Source organism: Gopherus evgoodei, chromosome 7 (assembly GCF_007399415.2).
Source record: "Gopherus evgoodei ecotype Sinaloan lineage chromosome 7, rGopEvg1_v1.p, whole genome shotgun sequence".
Lineage (NCBI taxonomy): Eukaryota > Metazoa > Chordata > Testudines > Testudinidae > Gopherus > Gopherus evgoodei.
In genome coordinates this window covers 82313948-82337322 of record NC_044328.1, presented here as the reverse complement: position 1 = coordinate 82337322, position 23375 = coordinate 82313948, and the positions used below count along the sequence as shown (strand labels likewise).

Below are 23375 nucleotides of genomic sequence, written 5' to 3'. Positions count from 1 at the left end.
TCTTTGATTTTTAGAAACTTAGGTCTGTGGGATTTGAACTTTGACAGCCTTAGCTCTGTGATGGAGGGAATGTGTGTACATCCAGGGCCTGGGGATGTACACCTTTACACCCTCACGCCCTAGGATGATGGCTTGTGTGGTGCCAAGGCCTTCTTCACAGGAGTGAATTCCACTCTGTATGAGCCATGACGACTAAATCCCTCTCTGGCTCCTGGAGGCGAGTGGTCACTCTAGAGTGGGGCGGTGTAGGGAGGGGAAGCTTGGCCGTGCAGTATCTGCTGTAGGTATAGATGGAGGAATTCAGTCTATACAGCTGCCTGTCAAGTACCGAGTACCAGCACTCTGATTCGCAGAACAAATGGCTCGGGCCAAGTTCCACATCCCTGGAAACAAAAGCTCACAAGCAGAGCCACGGGTAGATCTACACGGTCAAACTCTGCTGGCCTGCCTCTAGTAGTCCCATTGAAGTCAGTGCAGTTGGTCTCAGGAACAAGGCACATGGGATCTGAAGTGTAATGCTGGCTGGTGATGCAATGAGGAACCCTAGCTGTTGGGAACGTGAAAGCATAGATGCTCCAAACAGCTGATGTCATATTGCCAGTGGTATTAAAATAACACTCGGAAAGACACGAAGCAGATTTATTTGTTCTCCTCAATTAGAGCAATTACCGTGCTCTTGTGAAAGTCAAAACACAATTCTCAGCCCCGGCACCAGGCAGCTCTTGCTTATGGCAGGTCAGTCGTGTCACTCCCCTCCTGTTGGAAGCTGTAAGCTGATACCATTCATCTCTCCAACAGCACTTAACACAAACCAGGTGGAGCAGCGACTGCAGCACACAGGCCTGTTGAAGTGCTTAGAACATAATGGGATGCCCTTATGTGTCATCCCTGTTAACATTTATTGGGGTATGACTGGGTTTCCCCTTCCAGCCATGTGTATAGTAGCATGATTGTTCCTTCTACGCAACTGCCTGTGGGTGCAAGCATGCTAAGGCTTAGCTAGCCTGGACAGTAATTGAAGCTGACTCTGCGATGAGAACAAGAAATGATTTTATGGCTAAAGAGAAATGAGCATGGAGTAGTAATAATCCTGATCGTAGCTGGAGAGGCAGCGACTGCTGGCATTAGTTATATAACGGCTTTTGTTTTAGTCCCCTGTAACCAGCCACTTACAACTCTATGAAACTTTCCTCTCTCATTTCCCAGGCTTGGCTGCTGCTTAGAGGGGAATGATTTTATTTTTATTTTTCTGAAAGTCTGAGCCAAATTGGTTCTGCCATTTTTGAGTGTGGTTATGAAAAATGACTTAGTCATTAGAAGAGAAGCAATTGCAATATATATCTATATATTTATATGTATAGATATATAGATATAAATGGTAGCAGCTATTGCACCCAAATGGCTGTAGATAACGAGCTAAAATTTAGCAGGAACTAGTTGTTATGGAGAAGTACCTTGTTTAAAACATCCCCTGAAAACTGGATTTGATTTGACTGCATTTATCCCCCACTGCTACCCTGACTCTGTGCAGACGGAGTGAAATTCACCCTCTGGCAGAGGAGGCCAACACAAGTCCAATGCACCACGTCAGTGCTATTCTGAAGATGGAAATGGTGCCTGTGCCTATGCCTTGGGCTGGCTATCTGCGCATGGGTGAATTCCACCTTTAGTGCAGGATTTCCTTGCTAAGCTCATAAGATGCCCAATTCAGGAATGCCACACTGTGCAGGCTTAGTTTAGAGGCATGGCTCCACTGGAGCATCAGCTGCAGCTGAAAAGGTAATAGCTGCCTTTTTGCCAGGGTGCACAGGAGAGGGGGCTCCGAGAAGATGCATGAGAATAGAGTGGTTCAAGGTGGGGTCCATATTATGACAATCGCAGAAATATAGGGCTGGAAGGAACCTCAAGAGGCCATCTAGCCTATCCCCTCGTGCTGAGGCAGGATTACGTATTCCTGGAAATTCTGTTCTCTCAGTGGGGCCTTGGGAATTCTATTGGAAGCAAAAAATGTGATAAGTGAACAGCTGCCATCCAAACAAAGGGGCTGGGGCCTGATGCAAAGAATCTGATCCCAGCAGGAAAAGCACAGCCTGATGCTAAAGCAGGTGTTGACAATGTGCAAGTGGCCCTGAACTGCCTGTGAGTTCCTGTCCGAGTTATAGACCTGGGCGGCCCAGGAATGGGTCAGTCGGCCAATATTATTAACTCATGGTGTTTTTCTTAAAGCTCCAGCTGCTCAAATGAGGTTATTGCCTAAGAATCTCAGTTTGCATTTAGAAAAAGAAGCAAGTTTCTAGACCTCCTGGTTGCAGAGAAAAGCTTGAAAACATGACCCACCCTGAAGCGTTTCAACCTGAGGAATTTATCATTGTTTATATCTCATGATTTGTAAGTCAAGCTCATGGTCTTTGGAGGCCTGACTCATGATTTTTGAATGGTTGGGGTTGGCCAGCCTGCAGCCCTTCACAGAGTACTTCTGTGTGATTTGTCATTGACCTTCCAGGTGCCAGGCAGGCATTAGATGCACCATCCTGATGTTTCTTGTAAAGCAGAAACCGTTCTGGGTGGCCTCTTGTTTACTTCCTTGTCCACCCGGTGGTTGTCGACAGGAATGGATCATTTCTGTCAGAGCAGCATTTGCCATTGTTGGCCAGCAGAAGAGTGAACTCTTATGCACATTAGTGTTTATTTTCAATAACCTAACAAACAGGGAAACGAGAAGGATCCACTACTGTAAAGCAGGGAGGGTAGGGATGTTACTGATTACAGGCACAGAGCGTGATAGGTGCTGGCAAATCCACAGAGCTATACAGATGGGGTCTACAGTGTTTTATTAATACAGGGCAGAATTGAAATATCCTGTGCAGGTCAGATTTGCTATGGAGATTATGGAAGGAATACCCAAGTAACTTATCAGTGTATTTTTTCATATGGTAATTTTATGTTAGTTGAATTCCACAATCAGTAAACTGGGTGCCATGCTTGCTTGAACTGGGCTTCATCTTCTTTAGCAGAGTAATAGGAGAGGCTGAGGGAACTGGGGTTATTTAGTCTGCAGAAGAGAAGAAGAAGGGGGGATTTGATAGCAGCCTTCAAGTACCTTAAGGGGGGTTCCAAAGAGGATGGAGCTCGGCTATTCTCAGAGGTGGCAGATGACAGAACAAGAAGCAGTGGTCTCAAGTTGCAATGGGAGAGGTCTGGGTTGGATATTAGGAAACATTATTTCACTAGGAGGGTGGTGAAGCACTGGAATGGGTTACCTAGGGAGATGGTGGAACTTCCACCTTAGGTTTTTAAGGCCAAGCTTGTTAAAGCCCTGGCCGGGATGATTTAGTTGGTGTTGGTCCTGTTTGAGCAGGGGATTGGACTAGATGACCCCTGAGGTCTCTTCCAACCCTAATATTCTATGACTTTATTATTCTAATAGGACAGATCTTCTGGAAAAATCCTTTCTCCAGGCTTGGCAGGTGATATGCTGTATTTCCACATGAGCGTAATTTCTCGTTTGGCCAGTAAGAGGCAGCCACCAGCTTGGTTTTAATGGCATGAGAAGTGTAGCAGAAAAATGAAAGATTTTTGTCATTTCGCTTTGTTTAGGATCTGCTTAATTAGCTGCTAAGACAGAAAACTCTTGCAATTATTTAGAAAATGTCTCAAAATATTCTGCAGCACAGTTTAAACAGATGTAAGATATCAACAGTCTGGTGGTAGCTACAAATGGTTTGTTGATTGTGCTTTTTCCATCAGGAAACATAGTTGAACTTGTTCTCCACATAACTTGGTGGGATCTGTCCACCAAAACCAGAAACTGGACTGAGAACTGGCCTATGGTTTGGAGCAGCTTCTTCTAAAGAGGTGCAGATATCCATGAATTAGGTAGAATCTCTTGCTCTTGTTTGGGTTTCCTTAAACGAAGCTTAATTTTGGTCAGAGAAAGAGAGGCCATAAGGAATGAAAAAAATACAGTGGGAGTCCAGCTCTGTTGGGTTCAGTTAGCCCCAGCGAAGCACTGGACTCCTCAATGCTTGGGGATATATATCACAAGAGATACCATTAGCAGCCTAGCCACGTCAACATAAAGCTCTTCACTGCTTGCATGGTGCCAAGATAAACCACATGCTTATGCTTTGGCAAGGAACTAACCCTTTGCTACTAACCTCAGAGACATCACTGTCCACATTTCCCAGGCTACCCCAGACAGCCAATCAGGCCTGGTCACTTGGACACTGAGACATTTCGCACAACTTGCAGCTGACCTTGCCTGGCTGCAGCTGACCTGCTCTTCGCACCATTCCCTTCTGTCTTGGGCACAGCCATAACTGGTTCCTGCATCACCCTCCCTGCTCTGGCACTGCAGGAATCTAGAGTAACCTTGGTAAATTTTAAGACTACTCTCGTAGCCCGACAAATGCATGCTAGTTTGCTCTTCTGGAGCTCCTTGTCCACAGAACACTGCCAGCTCAGAGGCATGTTTGAAGCTGTCGCAATGTAATGACAGTTGCCAGTGAAATCAGAGGTAGCTTATGTGTGTCTCATGTGAGACTTGCATGTTGGTGGGTCTCATTGGATGCACTTAATTTTCAGAAACCGTTCTCAGCCGTTCTTCATTTGGCAGCCGTTGAGTTGGAAACCTGCTGCATCAAAATGAGGGCACATCTTTCTTTGACCCCTGATGTCAGCAGAGATTCCGGAGAGAATGAGAAGAAATAACATCGCAGCATTGAAATGTGCTCTGAACCCTTATGTGGGTTCCCCAAGAGAAGGTGAAGATGAAGAGGATGGGCAATCACTCGTTACTGAGTATGATTATCTTCCATGGAGTTATGGGTCCTCGGGTGGCTAATAAGGCCAATCCTTGAACCACAAATTCTATTGCAATGAGGGCAGATATTTTCAGGCTCAGCAGGAGGCTGTTGACCATAATGGGAAGCCAATCTCTCCTTCTTTCTGTGCCTCTTGCCCTCTTCAGCTTGTCAGCAAGCAAATTCAAAATGCAGGGGACCATCATGTAGGACTTCAATCCATTTTAAGCAATTCTGGGCAAGTGTCTTCCAAGTGTCAATGTCAGTATTACACGTTTTTAGGTTTTTCTTTAATAACTCCTTATAATGCTTCTGTTGTCCACCCGCGTTATGGTATCCTTTCAGCTGAGAGAACAGGACCTGTTTTGGGAGGCGATCGTCTGGCATCCGGACAACATGACCAGTCCAGTGGAATAGCTGATGGATGATCATTGCCTCTATACCGGTGGTCTTTGCCTCTTCCCCAAGAACACACAGGTTGGACCCAACATGATGGAATGCCGGCGACTCCCTGGGGCAGGCTTCTCTTGATCACAAGTACTAGGGCATCATTTTTCATACGGGTCGCTGAAACTGTTACAAACCTGGCAGCATCCTCATATGGCAATCTCCCTGTGGTTTGCTGGTGGGCAGTCCCAGTCTGATGAACCAGGATGCATGTTAGATGGGGAAGGCCAATGGGGAGCCTAAAGCCTATAGGGCCCAGGGCCTGGAAATGGGGGTTGATGGAGAGACAGGGATTCATAGAACTCAAATGTGGCAGAAAATGTTCTCGTTCAACTCCACGCTTAACTGACAGCTTGTCTACACACCAAAAGTAACCTGGAATAAGGTAGGGGTAAGAATTTAAACAGAATAATTTTTCCTGATTAACTCCATGGTTAGACCACCGGCTGGAGTCTGTGACTTTGACCATCTCCTCTCCAGGTGTTATCCAAGGAAATTTCAGCTTGGGAAAGTGGCAGCTTGTCACCCCAGCTCTGCTTTCCTTGTGTGCGATGAACCCAGAACTCCCTGGGTTCTGTTGGAGCTTATCTGTTAGTCGGATTGTATTAACTTCTAGTGTAATGGAATCATAGAATCATGGACTTTAAGGTCAGAAGGGACCATTATGATCATCTAGTCTGACCACCTGCACAACGCAGGCCACAGAACCTCATCCACTCGCTCCTAAAACAAACCCCTAACCTATATCTGAGCCACTGAAGTCCTCAAATCATGGTTTAAAGAAGGGGTGGGCAACCTATGGCACGGGTGCCGAAGGCAGCACACGAGCTGATTTTCATTGGCACTCACACTGCCCGGGTCCTGGCCATCGGTCCAGAGGAGGCTCTGCATTTTAATTTAATTTTAAATGAAGCTTCTTAAACATTTTAAAAGCCTTATTTGCTTTACATACAGTAGTTTAGTTATATATTATAGACTGAGAGAGAGAGAGAGACCTTCTAAAAATGTTAAAATGTATTACTGGCATGTGAAACCTTAAATTTGAATGAATAAATGATGATTTGGCACGCCACTTCTGAAAGGTTGCCAAACCCTGGTTTAAAGACTTCAGGGTGCAGAGAATCCTTCAGCAAGTGACCCGTGCCCCACGCTACAGAGGAAGGCAAAAAAAAAACCAGGGCCTCTGCCAATCTGCCCTGGGGGAAAGTTCCTTCCCGACCCCAAATATGGTGATCAGCTAAACCCTGAGCACGTGGGCAAGACTCACCAGCCAGCACTCAGGAAAGAGTTCTCTGTAGTAACTCAGATCCCACCCCATCTACCATCCCATCACAGGCCATTGGGCATATTTACCGCTAATAGTCAAAATTAGGCTATCCCATCATACCATCCCCTCCATAAACATATCAAGCTTAGTCTTGAAGCCAGATATGTCTTTTGCCTCCACTACTCCCCTTGGCAGACTGTTCCAGAACTTCACTCCTCTGATGGTTAGAAATCTTCTGCACATGGAGTTAATCAGCAATAGCTATTCCAGAATAACTCTCTGTGTAGAAAAACAACAAGGAGTCCGGTGGCACCTTAAAGACTAACAGATTTATTTGGGCACAGATTTATTTGTCTCCGTGTAGATAAACCCCTATTAATTTTCAGGTCAGTATGACTTTTTTGTAGATTTTAGAGGGGTGTAAAATCGGCCTTATAATTGAAACTCTGAGCAACTTTAATCTTGGAGTAACTATTACTGCTCCATAGTCTACTGTATAGAAATCCCTATGCAGCACTAAACAGTGTAAAAGGTCATGTTATTGCTCACACATCACAACACAGCAAGAGGTGATACCTTTTGAAAATATATTGATTGTCCGCAGTTTCCAATGCAAAGGTTATAATGGTCTCCTATTGAACAAAATAGTGAGAATCAAAGAGACAGTTTTCAAAAGCACAAATGGCATAAGGCATAGAGCTAGGTGAACAATGGGTTTTTTGGTTCTTTGGCAATTCTGAAACATTGGGGGCTGGGGGAAAATTGTTACAGCATGAACCAAAAACTACATTTTTCAGATTGAAAAGTAAAACTAAATGTTTCACATCAAAACATTTCCTTTTGATTTTTGCCATTTAAAAATGTTTTTAATTAAAAAAAAAAAAACCTAAAGGAAATTTTGAAACAAAACGTCGTTTCAAAATGAAATGTCAAAATGTTTTTAAAATGATTTTTTTTTACCAAAACAATTCAGTGAAACCAACAGAAATTTGAGTAATGTTTTGGTGTCCTAAATCTGCATTCTCCAACTGCCCTCTTCCCTCCCCCTCCCCCAAAAAAACCCAAAAGTTGGCTGAAAATTTTAGTCATCCAATTCCCATTGACTTTCCATGGGGGTTAGACCCCCAATTGGAGTCTGCCTTTGACAATCTCCACTCCAAGTGTTTCCAAAGCTGGAATTTCCTAGGGAAAGTGGCAGTTGTCACCCCAGCTCCATTTTCTTTTGTGTGCAATGTACCCAGAGTTCCCTTTTGGAGCTTATCTGTTAGTCTTGTTGTATTAACGTCTAGTGTTATATGAAGAAGAAGAAAATCACTTTTTGAACTTTTTGTTATTAAAATATATATATATAAATATATATTTTTTTTTTTGCAAAACGAAAGGAATAATTTTTTTCCATTTGATGCCCTATCTGCTAAGACAATGCATTGTGCTCTAATAAGAGCCACCCGGGCAAATTCCTTATTCTCCTGCCCGAATGGCAGGCTCTATCACTTCATTGGTTTATTTATTTATTTATTTATTTATTTATTTAAAGAACTGTTCCCTCGAGCGCTAAATAAAATTGATTTTTAAGTGAAACTATCTCTTATAATTGCCGCTGAAATGCCTTGTGGTTATTGTAATGGATTTTGAACTGTGACGAGACCTACTTGATGATCATAACTGGAGCGCCGCAGATTATTTGAATGTGATTTAGAGAACCTTGTTGGATTGAATTATTTGAGCTTAGCCGAGTGTTTTGTGTGAATAAGGAGAAGATGAAGGCAGGAGCAGTGGCTCAAAATGCTGACTAATACATTTCCTGCCCGTTCTCACAACTGCAAGGCTCCAGAAGCTGAGACTGCTTCAGAGACCTGGTGCCCCAAGCCCTGCCCTTTCCCTAAAAGTGCTCCATTAGCCTATCCAACAGGTCCTGTGCTGTACAGCACAGTCCTCCACCCCATTTCCCTGCTGAGGCCTTTTGGACATAGATATGATGCCTAGCAGCTGAGGAAAGATGAGGAGGTTCTAGGATTGGCAAAGAAACTCTGGTATACGTATGAGTAAACCCTGAACCTAGTTCAGGTCTTTCTTTGCCTATGGGCTGGGATTCTCTTCTTCATGTCCCCCCAAGTCCAGCTCCATCCTTCTCCTTGCAGCAGGTTGAGTTCACTCCTGATGGGAAAACGATTCCTGTCATGGTGCATGGTACAGCAGTGCCACTCTGATTATCTTCCTTCAGCCTGTGGAACCCATCTAGGGACAGCTTGTTTCTCACTGTCCAGCTTTAGACAAACTCATAAATCCTGGATCACTGGACTGGGAACCAGTACACCTGGGTTGTATTCTTAACTCTGTCCCTAACACTCTGTGTGGCTTGGGACAGGACCCTACCTCGCTTTCTCCATCCATCCAACAGGAACAATGATACCCAGCCACCTCTGTAAAAGTTCTTTGAGATCTATGGAAGAAAAGTGCCACTGTCTTGCTGGCCATCAGACTCCTCCTCTAGCTTCACCTCTGCATTGTCTGTTGAACATTGCCATCTGACCATGTTTAGCTAGGTGGCAAGCTGATACCACCTATTTGCATGCAAAACGTGCTCCTTTTACTGTTCCCTCATCCTTCCATTCCCACCCTCCCCCTTTCTCTATGTCTTCCATCCATTGCACCTCATTGTTCTCCTAGACTGCGAGTTCTCTGGTGCAGTGAATATTTGTGATATACATGTACAGCGCTGAGCGCAATGGAGCCCTGTTTCAGATGCTACTGGAGTGCAAAATAGAAATATGTTCAGAATGGTATTAATTCACGCCATGGATTATGTCTCTACCATTGGGTTCATTAGTGATGTCCTTAATTCGACCTCTGTCCGGTGGTTCTGGTCCAGTTTGCAGCTGTCCCTGCTGAGAGGTGAATCAGGTTTGTAGCTCTCTTCACTACCTGGGTTTCATTATCAATCCTTTCGTGTATACCCTGCCCGTGGCCTTTGGGACCTAACTCTGGTGAAGGGCAGCCTAGATACAGTATTGCTCATCCAAAAGGCCAAACATCATGAATCAGGCCCCTCAAAAATCAGGACCTACGCCCAAAAATCAGGAGGTTTTTTAGTTAAAGATTGTCTAGTGGGTTTTTTGGTCTGTCTTTTGACTGTCCACCGCCCAGTATATTGGTGTGATAATTAGTGTTGCCAAATTTATTGAGTTGAGGAGATTTTGATCTCTGCTGCTAGAATATAAGTTTGGATGCTGCAGGACAAGGTTTTAATGCTGAGGTCTAGTGGGTAGGGCACTGGACTGGGAGTCAGGAGACTTGGACCACCCCGCCTCCGCAACCTGTGTGAATTTAAGCACATCCTTCCTCTCTTGGTACTTAAGGATTCCCCTCTCCATCTTTGTCTGTCTTGTCTCTTTAGAGTGTGAGCTATTACAGGCAGGGCCTGCCCCTCACAGGAAAAGAAAATTCTCCATTAATGAGTAAAGAATGAGCCATGATGTTTCCATTCATATTACCGGAACGCATGTCTGTTCCCTTGCCTGTTTCACTGGAGTGTTAAGACTTAGTCAACTGAAGGGAGCTCCTAAGTATTGTTTATTTATTTGCTCAGCAGCTGTTCTAGAGTGAAGAAAGTTTGGAGATGTGCAGGATCGTAGAAGATAGGGATGGCAGCTTCTGCAATCTATTCCCTGCTAACGCAAACTGTGTCCTGGCTTTCCCTCACCAGCTGCTGTGAGCAAAAAGCTATTAAGACATGGATTCCAGGGGTGTTGACAGAAAGCCCTGGATCAGCGGGCACAAAGCACATTTCAGAGCAAGGCCACTTTTGAGAAATGTTGGTTTGTGGCTCAGTAACCCCTGACAAATGGTAACAGCTTTGACATGGGGGTCATTAGGGGCCAGTGCAGGTGTCATCCATGCTTGGGGAAATTCAGTGGCTGAAAAGCTTAGTGGGGTTGCAGTGAAAATGCATCCAGCAGAAGCAGCTTTAAACAAATGCTGTCTCCCCTATTCTCTTACACTGTTGTTGTGCATGCCGGTAAAATAGCAAGACACTGATGCTCATTAGGGATGAACCACCTGTTTAATTCCTCATCTGTAGGGGCCAAATGGAGCCTTAAATTTAAAGCATATACAACTGCACTGCAATCACTGTTTTCAACTACTCAGACACCATGGTGATGGGCACAGTATAAAAAGCTGAATAGGGTTCACACGAGGGCTTAATTTGGCCTAGTGAGTACGAGACACTTTTTGTAAACATTTCATTCCGGTTTCGTTTGGGGTTTTTTAACTCGGCCTTTGATATTTGCATCTTCACACCTGCAGAACTCCAAATGCTTTGTAAGCCATAATTAAGCCTGCCTCCTGCAAAGCTGGGAACAGTTCACACTGGTTTACAGATGGGAAACCTGAGGTTAAGGGATGTGTCCAAAAGAACACAGTGAGTCCACAGTGCAGCTAGGAATAGAACTCAGGAGTCCTGACTCCCAGGTCACTGTTTTAATCACTAGACATGCTGCCTCCCCAAGGTAAGCCTAGAAGCCAGAAGACCTGCTCCATAGCTCAACCGATCTTCTCCTTAGACGTATTGTGCAGGGTGAGAGTGGTGAAACGTGCCCTGTCTCTAAGCCAGAATTCAGCCAAGATCCTGTCTTCATGTCAGGATCATCAGTCTTTGCAATTAGGGTTGATGACAGAAACTCCAGCACTGCCTGAGCTTAAGCCGAGGGAAGCGTTGCGCCACTTCAGAACTCCCAGCTGCTTGCCTTGGAGGGAGCAAACCGCACCTGCCCAGTTCCATCAGTGACCGAAACCCAGACCATCCTGAGTTGCAGAAGAGGTGAGCTTTGCAGAGAGGTCATTGCATGGTTGTGTCAGCATGGAACTGGTTGCAGTCATTAGCCCCGAAAAGAGGGGCTACTGTTTTGTGAAAATTCCCCAGCGCTGGATGGCAGCGGCGGTAACTGAAACTGCTGACTTGACTAACCAGCTCACAGTCACTAATTGCAGTGCCACAGGAGTAGGGCTGAAGAACAATAGCCCAGGGCTGGCAAGGGAGTTCAGGTAGGGTGTGGCTGGCATGTCAGTGGCAGCACATAGGCACTAACTCCCCAGGAGTATGAGTAATAACAGTAATAAACAAAAAGAACAAGATTACTTGTGGCACCTTAGAAACTAACAAATTTATCTGGGCATAAGCTTTTGAAAGCTTATGCCCAAATAAATTTGTTAGTCTTTAAGGTGCCACAAGTACTCCTGGTTCTGTTTGCTGATACAGACTAACACGGCTACCGCTCTGAAAGTAATAAACGAAGGAGCCAGTGCAGCCTGCCAGGGAAGAGACAAGGAGATTAAGGAGTGTCAAGAAATGCAGCTGTCACTCAGCTGGGGGAGTGTGAATAAGCAGCTCCTGGGAGCAGCCTCATCCTGCTGCCCGTCTCCCTCCCTGCCAGGAGACATGGCATTCTGTGGGGCAGAGGTGACACTTGCTCCCTAAAGTGTTTTGTAATGAGCGCTTCAGCGCAGGAGCACGCCCCAAGTTTTTAGCGCACAGTTGCTGCCTGGGCACGGGTTCAGCAGGGTTCTTTTCAGCAGAGGGGTTGCAGTTACAGGGGAAGCAGAATGGGGATGAGGTGGGAGCCTGAAGTTCATACGATTCCAAAGAAACCTTTTGTAGCCCACATCCTCCTCCTGTGTCAAATGGGTGCTGGCCTTTGACTACCTTGGTCTGTGCCCTAGCCTGAAGAGCCCTGCCTCCCTGGAGCCCACAGTGCAGGTGTGGGTCGAGCACTTTCCGGCAAAGAAGGAGTTAACGTTAGCTGAGTTTCTACCTCCCCTTGCGTAGTGCTGAGGTCTTTCGGGAGACTAGGAACAGTGGGAACCCGGATCTCCTCTTGTTCTTCCTGGGGGGAGGAGGGGGCCGGGTTAGTGTTTCTAACAAGAACCCTACCCCAGGAAATCACCACCCCTTTGTCACCCCCCCCCCCACCAGGCTCCAGGAGAAGACTTGGCGGAGGCTTCTCCATAGAATGTCAGCTCCAGACCACCTGTCTCTCCTCAGCTTTTGTAAAACCTTCACAAGCATGACCTGAGGCTGCTGGATACAGTGATGCAGGTCACGCTGGAGTCCCCTCAGAGAGGATCCTAGAAATCCGTTTGCTATGGAGAAATGTGGAATCTACATTTTTACAGAGAATCTTTAGTTTCTATATTTTGTGAAAGATAAAAACCTTATACATTGGAACTCCGATTATCTGATCTTCTTGGGACTGTGGCAAGAGAGTATGGGCAGGGCTCCAGGCTGTCAGCTCCCGGTGGCAGGGCTTGGGCTGTTAGTCTGAGTCCCACTGCCAGGGAATATCAGCTTATAAATTGTAAATATATCAATAAATACTGTGTTCAGCTGATATCTATATATCGGGGTCAGCTGGATGACCTTGAGCAAGATATTTCCCTTGCCTGGGCCTCAGTTTCCCTATCTGTAAAATGCGGATATTGATGTTCTTTGTAAAGTGCTTTCAGTACCATGGATGAAAAGCGCTAGCTAAAAACTTGGTGGTGGTGGTGTTATTATTACTACTCGCTCTGTGGATAGAGCGAAGACTGAAGTGCAAGCATACCACAGTGCTGGGAACAGTGTAAGAAATCAGAATAGAATTCAGTCACCAGGGCTGCCAAGCTGGCAGCTTTCACCAGCTCTAAGTTCACTAAGAACAGAAACAATGTAGTGCTGAGAACAGGAGAGCAGGTCCCATGCAAGAGGGTTAGCAAGACTTATTCCTGAGAACAGGACTGCCTGACTGGGTCACTGCAGTCACAGGGACAAACAGGCATGATCAATGGAAACAGACTTGCATTGTTTCCTATGCAGAGCACATATGCTTCTTAGAGAATGGCATCTGTACCATTTATTCCATGGGTAAATAGTTCTACCTCTTGGGTGGCACTAATGCCCATGCAGTAAACTGCAGAGGCTAGGTGATTTATCATGGCTGCACTCTGCTCCTCTGAGACTGCTGCTGATATTTCCAGACTTCTGAGCACCTTCCAGGAGCTGCCAGCTATTTTAAGTAAGTAATTACCGGCCACAAAATATTCCCTCCTCTTTCCCCAAGTTACCCTGGCCTAAATCCTGAAATATTCTGGTTTAAGTCCCAGTGAGGAATCTTCCCTTTCCAATGGGAGCTGTCTGCTAGAGCATAAATTATCAGACCTTTGCATGGTGACATAATGCACAATGAATCAGTTTGAAATCATTTTTTGGAAACTTCTATAAAGAATGAATTACAGTCTCTGTGCAGCTGGGACCGAAGCAGCTTACTGGATGGAAGGACACAAGCTCTAGTACCCAGAACATTTAGATATCATTTCTGAGAAAGGATTGCCTGTAGGGTGGTGTAGATGTTTTATTGCCCATGAGTTTGGGATGGCATCGAAGCTCGCATAACTGACTTGTAGGTTCACTGCTGATAAGGATTCCAGACTCGTGCTGTTAAACCATTCTACCACACCAAGAGGTGGTCACTTGCTGTATATCAAACATCTAACTAGACATTTTGCATGGACATTACAGGCCAGGAGCCGTAACGGATCAAATCATTCCTGGGCTTTGGGCCAGCTGGATTTTGTAGCTACCTTCTGGACTTTAAGCTCTTAGGCTGCCTTTGGTTTCCTCCCACATCCAGAGTTTGAAAAACAGAAGAGCTGTGACGGTGCTGCCTGTGGGAGCCAGCTGAGGTCACTCAATCAGGATGAACTGCAACCCAAACGGGACAGACAAACTCCAAATGCTGGAGGATATTCCAATACTTAGATTTACCGAGCCAGCACAAAACAGCTTCTGTAGTACCTCACTGTTTACTCAGAAGTCCAAACAATGCAGTTCCCTTAAAGTGCCCAGCCTCAGGTCTCCGTCCAGACACACCTGTCAGATATGATGATGATTACTGAGAATCTTATCTCATCATATAAAATAAAAGGTTCTTCCAATCCCAAAGGATCAGCCACGTACCCAGGTCCAATTATAACTTAGATTTTACCCAAAATACACGGTATAGCCAATTCTTATTAACTAAGCTAAAATTTATTTAAAAAGAAGAGAGAGAGAGTGAGTGTTGGTTAAAAGATCAATATACATGCAGATCTGAATTCAATTCTTGAGGCTCAGATACATAGTAGAGGTGCGCTTGTGGTTGCCAAAAGTCCTTTTAGAAATAGTCCAGAGATTATGGTCCAATGTCCATATTCAGGATGACTCCAGTCAGTGACTGGGGATCTCAATCCTTATGGCTTAAAGTTTCCCCTTCTTGAAACCCAAAGCAGCTCTGAGATGAAGTAGGATCGTGTCCCAGGGTTCTTATACATTTCCAGCAGCCTTTTGGCCTGAGAAAACAATAGGCTTAATTCTCCTTCCAAACATCCTGGCAATTACCACAGGATAATTTATCCATTAAATAGTTCAGATACAGGTTACCACAACCTTCAAAGAGACATATAGACAATAATACTATTTTACTCAAGTATTATCATAAATGTTAATATTCCTTTTATGATCTTTGAATTAAAGTTATAGCAATAGACAAGACTTGTTTGCTTACATCATAAGACCTGAGCAAACATCTACTCTTGAGATATCTAATAATGCAGACTTGCATTTCAAAGCTCTATTCATTTACAGATCTTCCTAACCAGTCCTTAAGATTCACCTTAAGTCTTCCTTAAGACTCAGGTGAGTGGGTGAGTTAATTACCTCTTTCTGGCCCTGTCATCTTTCAATGAGATATTATATCACACTCATAACATCACAAGTTAGGGTTAGGGTTAGCTGCAACTTCTCCCCTCCACCCTGAGCCATTATTTATGTTTTAGCAATATATATATATGTAATGCTTTAGTTCCTAAATATCCACAAGCAAGATATGTCCATCCAGATATATGAAATCTGAATGTTTACCTTGTGGCCAGTTCCCACACAACCTACCCGCCTCTGCAGACAGGTGGACAGCATTCCATGTGCTATAAATACCATAAAATCTACAGATAAAAATGTTTCTCAGATCTGTGGGGGTAAGACAGTTGTAAAGAATGCATTGCCGCAGTCGACGTGCCAGAACATTGCAAGTGGGGTGAAATGAGAACAATTTGAAACTGCTGTGGTGGAATACATCACCCAGGGCAGCCTTTGAAAATCCATTGACATCCTACCACTGACATTAACGCTCCTGCCACGCCCAGAAATTACATTTTTCATGCATCAGAAGAAGGGAGGGAGGGAGAGTGAAAGCAAGAAAAAAGGAAGAGTAGCCACAGCTTTATCTTCCATGGATATCTACGATGCACAGGGCAGTTTTCCTAGCAGGCAGCTTTTTTTTTCCCCATCACGTATTCTTTAAATAATAAGTTGAAGGTGTAATAGGTCTCTGCCTCACCTCAGGAAATACAAATAATCATAGATGGTGGGAATGGGGCTGAGTAAAGGGGAAGGACCCAGGCCAAGGGCAGGAGGTGATAGCTGGCTCCATTGGCTCTTCCTTCCCCACAAGCCCTGCTGGGATTTCCGCCATGAGTTAATACTCACTCCATCATCTGCATTAAATGCCTCCCCCTCCCCAGCTTCCTGAGGCAGTGCTCCAGGGACACTGTGGGGGCCAGAGAAGCAACTGGTGTGAAGGAGCAAGGCTCAACGGGTGACTGGCTCTTGCCTTTGGCACGTCGCTCAAGAACTGCTTATTCTGGGAGCTGGGTCCTCTTCTTATGAGACATCCCGGAATGAAGTTTCCAGCTGTCTACATGGGAGAAACCTGCTTAGGGGATCCCAGGTTGTCAGAGTGACAGCCGCTCCGTTGTTTGCCTGCATTACCTTGACTTTCATGCCTGGAATTCTTGCTGGGATGGCCTTTTTTGTGGCTGATATCGGGAGGTTGGTGCAAACCTGCCGAAATGTAACCAGTTCTTACTCAGGCCTTGGCTACACTGGCGTTTTACAGCGCTGCAACTTTCTCGCTCAGGGGTGTGAAAAAAACACACCCCTGAGAGCTGCAAGATACAGCGCTGTAAAGCGCCAGTGTAAACAGTGCCGCAGCGCTGGGAGTGCAGCTCCCAACACTGCAAGCTAATCCCCATGTGGAGGTGGAGTACGTGCAGCTCTGGGAGAGCTCTCTCCCAGCGCTGGCGCTGCAACCACACTCACACTTCAAAGCGCTGCCGCGGCAGCGCTCCCAAGTTTCGAGTGTAGCCAAGCCCAAAGAGTCTAAATGCCTCCTAGAAAAAACAGCCATGAGCTGCTTCTTGGCAAAAAGAAGATATATTGGTCCTGAAAAGCAAGAGCAAATTGCGTTTCTGGAACAGAGAGTTTCTTAAATGAAGAGAACAATCCTGTGATGATGGGGTAGATGAGGAGTGAGGGACAACAGCAGAGCTAGGGCAGGACTGGCGTAGCAAGGTGGGCTGCAGATCAGGAGTGAAAGGGGTTGGCAGAGTTAGGGGGTGAACCCAAGGCTGGAATAACGGGGGCTATGGGTCAGGATTAGGCAGTAATCTCCACTGTGCCTGCCTGCTTTATGCCTAAATGAAACCAGTGCTTGTTAGGTCCTTTCTTTATAAGTATTAAACTAATTCCAAATTTTAAAACATGGAGCGGCCAGTGGGATGCCCAGGGGTGTTTTCTGAGCATTATTCCTTCTCAGAGGCACGGTGGCTTTTGGCTGGCTTCCTCCAGCGCTAAACCCACAGGCTGTTTGTAAGGAGTTGGTAAGATGCTCACATCATCCTGTTCCATTCAGATGGAGAATGTCCTCTAGCATCTCAACCCTCCGTTTTCCAATGCCATACGGCAGATTTTACCCATGGGAATCTCTGAAAAATCTGCTCCGAGATGTCTGTGGGGAAAACCTACCACACAGCTGATGAATAAGCCAAACTAGCTTTCCCTTCTGCCCTGGATTTGCCCTTTGTGTACCAGCTCCCCAGCCTACCTCCAGGCACAAGGTGCTGGACAGGGATGGAGGAAGTGTTTGCAAATCTATAGGGATAGTGGGCAGATCTGAGGGGGATGATGATTATTCATTATTTGTATTACTGTAGCATCTGGGAGCCCAGTCATCCACCTGGACCCCATCCCCCACTTTTCTCTGCTGCCTGCCGTGCACAAATCTCAAAGCCATCCCTCTTCAACTGGGACGGTGGCTTATTTTCATTTTCTTTGAGCCCAGCAAAATGAGGTGGGGGGAGAGCATTTTGTCTTCACTCCAGTAATGGGTAAGGTGCTCATATACCAATGCAATGGGCATCGCGGGGGAGCGTTTAATGAAATAAGCAAGATTGTGTGTTGCCCTCCGAAGTCCTTGTCTACACACAAAAATTGTGATCTAATCGAAGTGGTGCTATTCCCAGAGTGTGGATGTAATTACAGTGGGATAAGGATGGTTTAGACCAGTACAGCTTTTCACCATATAGGAAAAGGAATAAGCTGTTCTGGGGAGGCACCTATTCACTGATATAAGGGATTGTTTTGGGGATGTTCTCTGTTTTGTGTTATACAGGAGGTCAGACTAGTTAGTCCCTTCTGGCCTTGGAATCTCTGATCTGCATCCACGCCAGGGGATTTGAATGGATATGACTATTCTGGAGGGAAATCTACCTGACTACTCATCTCACGAGGCCACCTGCACCACATAAGCCCCGTGTTAAGGACTAAAGGGGTATGGAGGTGCTCGTGTTTCACCCGCAGATCTGAGCTCACCCATGATGTGCCAAAATGCCGTTATCCTAGCCTGCAGAACTCCAGGAGATTGGGGATGTAGCCAGAGCTACTTCCTCCAACTTCTGCAAAATGAGGCTTTCTAGGCAATAGTCAAGTGGTCAAATGAAAGAATGCAGACATTGCTGTTTCCAGAGGTGCTTCCTGCCAACAGTTCCTATTCTTCTGTCTTGCAACCTAGTGATTTTTAATCTTTTCCATGCTGGGACCCCTTAGGGATCTTTCTCCTTCCCCATTTAGCACTGTGGGAAGGGGGCAGGATGTTTGCAAGCCATGAGGTGGGAATCTGTGTTTCAGCTTCACAGTCTCTGTTTTCTGTACTATTTCCTTCACTAGATGAAAAGCAGGATTGTGCCATATCTTCTGCAGGGTTCTCCAAGAGAATCCATGCAGGAGCAATGCAAAGCAGGGTGTCAGTGCTCCCAGTGCCAAGTGGGAAGGTTAGCCACTGTGCCCAGCAGCTCTCTACATCTCAGGGAACCACAGTGTGCTGGGTTGGGGTCAGGCCTTCCTACCCCCATGTCTCTCCACTTTTGGGGCAGCATTAAAGATTGGTCCCAGCACTGTGATGATGCTCAGAGCAAAAAGGAAGAATTTTGAACTTTGCTAGAAGAGGGGGAGCAGTGTTGCCCAGTGGAAACTAAAGGCTGGAGTGATTTGCCAGGTTCATTCTCCTCTTGTGCTGGTTTTCAGCCAGTTCAATTGAAAGCCCCTTATATTGGTCTTGTCTCTTTTTCCGTATCACAGCTCTGTTCTATAGGGCAGCATGTTGCTGGCCTTTTCTGGGCAAATGGGTGTCAAATTTGTGATAGGGAAAGCAGCATGGAACAGCAGCTGCTATTTTTGCAGGAACAGCAAAATGCAATGTTGTGAGCTCCCCTTGCTGACTTAGCAGTGAAGTAACAAAAGTGAAGTAGGATGAAATCCACCCCAAGCTTTCGCAGGCCTCGTTTTCTACAAGTCTATAACGGGGTGCCCATCATGCCCCTACGTATCCGGCCCCTTGGCCCTGCTCCTCACAGATTCAGGGATACTCCAAGCTGGTGCAACTCCTATGCTCTTTATTGATGTCTGTTTCCCACCACCAGTTTCCTACTATATACAGGCTATTTACAATGGCTTGGCCTAACACAGGCCTGGTCAAAACAGAGCAGCAGACTCCTACTTCTCCCTTCTCTCCTGGTCGTCCCCTCCCAGCCTTATAGCTCCTGCCTAATGAGGCTGGCAGGTACTGTCAGTGATTAGGCAAACCTAGGCTACTCACCCAAGCCCAATCCATTTCCCCTGATTGGGGCTGGAGTGGCAGGAGCTGATTGGGGCTTCCCCAGCAGTGCCCTACCACAAAGTCTGTCCTGCTTTTGGGACAACTACACTTCTCCCTGGATGCCCAGTTGGGAGGCGAGTGGAATCCTGTGCACATCAGTGCTGCATGGAAACATTTTTCTCCCCCCAGGCAGCTTTGAAGGGTGGTGATTCGCTAAGATCATTGCCCTTGTGGGTGCTGCTGACAGCTCAAACAGCAGAGTGTCATAGAGCACAAATGGGATGATACGGGGCAGGTGGTGATCTCAGAGCGACACTGTCCATGCTCCTTCTCACAAGCGCAGAACTTCCCTTATCAAGGGAGGCTGGATGATTGGAGCTGAGCCCTTCGGTGTCACTCAGGAGCAGAATTCTGCCTTGGTGAAGGGCAAAACCGAGAGGAGAGAAAATACAGATTTCCAGACTTTTCTGAAGGAGACTGAGTTAAAGAGGAACCCAGACAAGCTTCAGACTCCCTGGAAACGCAGGCAGCCAGTGCTGTCCTTTTGACCTTGGGTACTTTTCCATTTTGTATGATGTAAGGTCCATTCTAGAGGCATGAAAGGGATTTTAGAGCAGAAGAAAAGTCTGTCCCTTTCATCTGTGTTTAAACATGCCGATATCCAGGCCTGCCACGGAGTCCCACGCGGCCCCATATGTGCCAAATGCCCCTGGCTCAGACAGGCACTCTGATTTCAGTAGAGCAGTCAGTATTACTTGCTCTGTGCTGCTGCACAGCTCTCATAGTGCTATGGATCTGGAAGCTGGGACCCTGCTTTTCCTCCTGAGTGCCCCTGTTTATAGCTTTCTGACGGTAGCAAGGATCTGTAAAGGCCAAGGATTTGGGTGGATGGGGCGAAGATCTAACATGCTAAGTGGGGACAAAATCCAAAATCCTCCAGGAGGTGTGGTGGGACAGGCCAAGTGAGACCCCTTCAGTCCCTTTTGTTCGCTCTGAGCTGCAGTGATTTCCTCACACTCTGCCTGGGGCACTCGCTTGCCTGTTGCTGTTCTCCCACCTGCTAAAAGCATCATTCCATTCAAAGGAGCACAGGTCTACAGCCAGGGGTCAGGATCAGGGGACCTTGGGGAGTGCTCCTTCCACAAAATAAATGTCATCTGTGTTGGCTACCAGACTGAGATGCTGTCCACAGTAGATTCCAAATACGATTGTGCAGCTCCACTGGGCCCCTCGCTGGGATGGGAATGTGCCCTCTAGGTTCTGCTCCTTGACTGGGGGAGAAAAATGTCCCAAACACCACCCAGTCATGTCACTCAAAGGAGACTTGGCTTGTGCAGATCTCTGGTCCTCCTTTTCCATTGACATTCCAGTGATCATCCCTGGGCAGCTGCGTTAATGCCACATCGAGATGGATAAGGCAGCACACTTATGAGTGAACCATTGCTGTGAACTCCATGCAGACTCTGATCTCTCTGCATCCGTTACACTCGGTTCCTTTTTGTGGGGGTTTCATTGCAGCTGTTACAGCTAGAAACTTGGTGGTGTTTTGAAGTGAAAGTCAATGTTCTTGAGAATTAGATAGCAGCTTCAGAGAGGTGCTAATGTGGTGTACTGGCCATACAGCAGCCCGGTACAAGCCCTCTGGGATCAAAGAGGATTGTCTAACTTCAGTGATGTATTGGGCTGTAATAAGTACATAGGATGGAAGGGACCTCCTAGGTCCTGGAGTCCAGGCTCTGGCTGTCCCAGACAACTCCATCATCTAATCTCATTCAAACTAGCTCTGTTTCAAACTAGCTAGGTTGCAGAATTGCCCATTGTCTCCTCTTTTTTCGCTGACTCCTGCTTCCTCTGCACAGTGAGCTGGCAACTCACCAGTCGAATCCTGAGCAGGCTACCGTCCTGGGAGGGCGGAGGAGTTTGATCTGTGGTCGATTCTAGGTGATGGATGTCTTTCAAGCCTGAAGTATACTGAGATTTCCCTTAATGTCGAGACACGAGGAGCCCTCAGTTCACCCCAGTTCCATTCCCTGCTCTGCAGTGGCACCAGGTATGTATGAGGGCATTTACATTCTGACTAATGCCTGCCCCTCCTGCTGCCAGTGTATCAGGAGTGCGGTCCACATCTGGCTGACATGGTGCACTGCCACTATCAATGCAGGTGGACGTTAATAACTGTTGCTGTCCATCCAGGTAGTGTGGTGAATCCTTGAAAATCTATGAATTCCACCGTCAGGAATATGGTTTCGTTTGTTCGCTGACTGGCAGGAGAACATTAGCAAACCATTGCTGCCTCACATTGCTTCCCCCTCCCCATTGAGGAAAACAGAAAAAGACAAGATACTGACTACATGTGAAGAGAAGAAAAGATCCCCCTTCCCCCTCATCCCTTCCTGCTCAACCCTCGCTGTGCCAAAGAGAGCATTATTGACAAACAAGTTAGTGCTTTGAAAGAAAAATGCCACAGCATTTTGTGAAGCTGCCTCATTGATCAATACTCAGTGGTGGCTAAGCCTGCTGTCTAGTGGATTTCAGATGCAGGCTGCTGGGGTAATAAGAGCCCTGGCACCAACTGTCTCAGAGATTATTACAGGATGAGATGCTTGGCTGCTTTACAGTGTTTACTAAAGATTTATATTCCCTATGTGTATATAAGGGGTTGTCTTTTCTTGTCTCTGGTTGATAATTTTTTGATGGTCTTGTACTTACAGTATCATTACTGTTTGTTTGGGGTTGGGTGCTTTTTTCCCCCGTCCTCCTGCAGCCAGTGTGACAAACACCAAGTTGAAACAGTTGGGATGAAAAAGGAGAACAGGCAAACAAACCAACAGGCTGGAAGTGGTGAGGCCTGGTCTACACTAGAAAATTAGGTCAGTTTAATTACTTTGGTCAGGGTGTGTGAAAAATACACACCTCTGAGTGATGTTGTGAAGCTGACTTAAGTCTCCATGCAGATGGTGCTAGGTTGAGAGAAGAATTCTTCTGTTGACTAGCTACCACTTCTCGGGGAAGTGGTTTACCACGCTGATGGGAGAACCCTTCTTGTCAGCATAGGTAGCGTCTACACTGAAGCACTGCAGCAGTGCATCTGTGCCACAGAAGCATGTTAAGTGTAGACAGGCCCTGAGAGATGGGAGGCAGATAGATGTGTGACTTAGAAGCCCCTTTCTGAAAATATCTCAGCTCAGGCACTTTATAAAAGTGGTTAGCGTATGATTACAGGGTGCACCTACACCGGAGCTGGAGATGTAAATTCCACCTGAGGGGACAATGCCCATGCTAGCTCTGATGGAATTAACATGGTAACAATAGCAGTGTAGTCACAGCAGCCCAAGCAGCAGTACCGGCTGATCCCATCTGGAACCCTAGATATGTACTTGGGCAGCTAGCCACTCGTGCCACTGTGGTTAGCCTCTGTTTTTAGTGCACCGGTTTGATCAGAGCTCGGGGGGATATGTCTCCTTGTGCTGGGAATAACAGCCCCGCTCCAGTGTAGACATACCCTTATAAAGTAGAGGCAACTCTGCAAGGGTAACTGTTCCACTCTGTGCTCAGTACAGGACTGTACCCTGTAGTCTGTTCTCCAGTTTCAAATGAACAAATGATGGGGCATGGGCTGCCTTCCCCCAAGAGATGATTCCACAGGCAGCTGCATCTCACTCAGGAAATGTATCAGTCTAAATTTCATTTCAGTTAGCTATCAGAGGGGTAGCCGTGTCAGTCTGGATCTGTAAAAGCAGCAAAGAATCCTGTGGCACCTTATAGACTGACAGACGTTAGTCATGCGTCCGACGAAGTGGGTATTCACCCACGAAAGCTCATGCTCCAAAACGTCTGTTAGTCTATAAGGTGCCA

General features: G+C 46.2%; 1 protein-coding gene across 2 annotated transcripts in view; it reads left to right on the top strand.

Annotated features, from left to right (window-relative positions):
- Positions 1–23375, top strand: part of CACNA2D2 (calcium voltage-gated channel auxiliary subunit alpha2delta 2) — a 667269-nt gene that overhangs the window by 324857 nt on the left and 319037 nt on the right. The gene's annotated exons all lie outside the window — the stretch shown is intronic.